Source organism: Thunnus thynnus, chromosome 13, assembly GCF_963924715.1.
Source record: "Thunnus thynnus chromosome 13, fThuThy2.1, whole genome shotgun sequence".
Taxonomy (NCBI): Eukaryota; Metazoa; Chordata; class Actinopteri; order Scombriformes; family Scombridae; genus Thunnus; species Thunnus thynnus.
Genome location: NC_089529.1, coordinates 18,350,383 through 18,353,173, shown reverse-complemented (window position 1 = coordinate 18,353,173; position 2,791 = coordinate 18,350,383). Strand labels below are relative to the sequence as shown.

General features: G+C 42.6%; 1 long non-coding RNA gene across 1 annotated transcript; it reads right to left on the bottom strand.

Moving 5' to 3' along the window:
* Positions 1-1,207: 1,207 nt before the first annotated feature.
* Positions 1,208-2,426, bottom strand: LOC137195027 (uncharacterized). Its single transcript, XR_010931051.1, has 3 exons — positions 2,191-2,426; positions 1,510-1,673; positions 1,208-1,410 (listed from the first exon to the last, which is right to left on the bottom strand). It is a non-coding gene; the product is annotated as an uncharacterized lncRNA (long non-coding RNA).
* Positions 2,427-2,791: the final 365 nt, after the last annotated feature.

Below are 2,791 nucleotides of genomic sequence, written 5' to 3'. Positions count from 1 at the left end.
AGATCTAAAAATTCCTGGGGACCCTTGAACTTTGGGAACTATTAATTATGCAAGTCTGATATGTTTAAAATTGCTGTTTGTATTTTTTTCACATCTATAACCTCTTATTTCATTTGAACACAGGGTGCACAGTAGTGAGGGAACAATTTTAGAACTGGAAGAAAACTGAAGAATTCTTTCACAAAGGACTTTTTTGTATCCTCACTACAGTATGTAATATACTACATAACCTCTCCCTCTTTCCTCCTCTCTTTCTCTCTCTCTCTATCTTTACTACACCCCATCAAATCCCTCATAAGCTTTGATCAAAGAAAGACCTCAGCCCATATATTTGACAGCTGGCATACATAGTGAATTACCATCAGCTCACACAAGTTGTCATTTCCCTAACAGTCTACACAAATTCAGCTCGACTTTGACACGATTTTGTCGTCGCTGTCAAATTTCCAGCATCAGGCCCAATTATGAACATTGGGAACAATGAACGGGCGTTATAGTGTGACATAATTGAAGAATGACACAATGACTCAGATGAAAAGTCTGAATTTTTTGTATTTTTCTGCCTAGTTTGACATCTCCTATGATGTGTTACTTTACGTTGACCAATAGGATGAGAGAGTCCTCTCTGATGCACATATGTTAACACCAGCACAGAAAGTCAAAGTCAAATGCAGCTCAGCTTGGCCAGACAGCTGCTGGACAGTTTTGACTGTCGGTGTTTATATATGTACGCGCTTCAGTCATAGTGATTTTGAAACCACCTAAAATTAAAACATATCTTTGTATCTTCATTTACCAGAGCATACATTTCCCAAAACCCAATCATTTTCTGTAAACAAGACCTTCTGTTTACATACAGCAAACCTGGTAGCTAGCTGCATTTATGTAATGTTCTTGACATGTTAACGCATTCCTTATTGTCCTCTTTATGACACCCAGGAACTGGTCCACAATTGATTTTTCTTTCTTTTCTTTTCGGAACACAAGACTGCTGGTATCACACATAGTGCTTCTGTAGCCATAATTGACAATTTCTTGACCCTCCTCCCTGATAACCTATGAACTTGTGCAAGGTCGCGAACGATGATTGGTCGGGGTTGCCAGTCTTCCAACCAAGACACAGCAAGAATTTATAGCACTATGATTGCTTAATGTTACAGGACAACTAAACAGGTGAACCCAAGTACGAATACAGACAGGCCAGAGACAGGATTGGAGTGAAAACTGTATTTATTTTCAGGACTGCAGGGTTGAGGTAGCCAAGTGAAGCCCAGGGAATGGTTCAGAGTAGAGCAAGGCAGAGACCCCAAAGGTAAAGTATGGAGCTTGGTGGGTCCAGGTTAGGAGAACAGAGTAGACAAGATGAGATGAGGTCTAGGAGACAGGGGCCGGAGGGCAAAGCACACAGAACTGCAGGGGAGAGGGAAATAGGTTCAGGCTATGCACAAAGCAACGGGTAGCTAGCAAAAGGCTGCAGTATGAACAAATGGCTGGAAGTGTAGTACTGACTGAACAGAGGCTACAATCTGGTGGATGTGGCAGAGCTGAGAATGTATAGGCAGGGTTGATTGCAGGATTAGGTGCAGCTGGCGGGGCTCTGCTCTGACTCCAGCACACCTGTCTCCACTCAGACAATCACAGACACCCACTCACACAGGGAGAAGAGGGAGCCACTGGGAAGTGACATTTAGAAAGAAACATAATTTGAAGTGGAGGGAGTGTCAGGGGAGACAGCAGGAGCAGATGTAACACCTAATCTGACACAGAGACCATCGAGAAAGACAAAAATATCGTGTAGTCTGATCCCGGCATAATTTATTACCAAGCTATAATCCCAGAAGGCAATTGAATTGAGACTGATGTCTTGTTAATGGTCATTCAGATATCACTCTCTGTTAAGGACTGCTAAGGGGGGATATCCACCCTGCAGACCCAATCAGATACACAGGTGAAGGGTTTATGATCCTGTTTGAGGGGAACACCTGCTGGCTTGAGGACAGTTTATAAAACCTGTCACTTAAAAAAAGATTAGACCACTAAATGCAAAGTCATTATCAAGATGTCATGGATGAAGAGTTCCAAGAAATTGTATTCCTGGAGATGTAGCAATGCAATCCTTAATTGCCTAAGGGAAACCATATAGTTATGTATCTTAAAATAAAACTTTGAGCATTTAACCGGAACACTTACTGTAACCCAGAAATCCAAGTGGACCTATTTCAAAGCCTCCTTTGGTAAAGCAGCTGCTCTGAGCTGTGGTCAGAACGTTGTTGGTGCCTTTTATGGCAGCAGCAGTAGCATGGAGAAACCTGTGGAGAAAGCCATCAGGCTGAAACTCAGGAGCAAAAGAAGTCTTGACATATCAGACAGCTACCTGCAGACCACAGGGACCCCAGCTTGTGTGGTTGCAGAAGCAAAAGCCTGTGTGTGGGAGCATTTTGGAGACTGTGGACAAAAGAATTTCAGTTTGCATCAAAAAGTTTCTTGAAACCATCAGCTCACTTAAGATGGGGAGGTAGGGAAGTCTAGTATCATAAAGGGTGGGGAATAAAGGAATCAGGTGGTGGAAAAAAAGACTGAGGATCTCCTGACCCTGATTGCCATTCTCTGTGTGGAGATGCAGCCAATAGGCTGTATGAAAGCTTTGCCCACATTTTTGACAGCGAGTTAAGCATAGGAATGTATTTGGCTCTGCCAAGACCAAGTATGCCAAGTCTTGTCATTTAATCTGTAAGCAGTTTGCACTGCCAAAGTGTCTACTTTGGCGGCGTTAGTATTTTTGCACTTTATT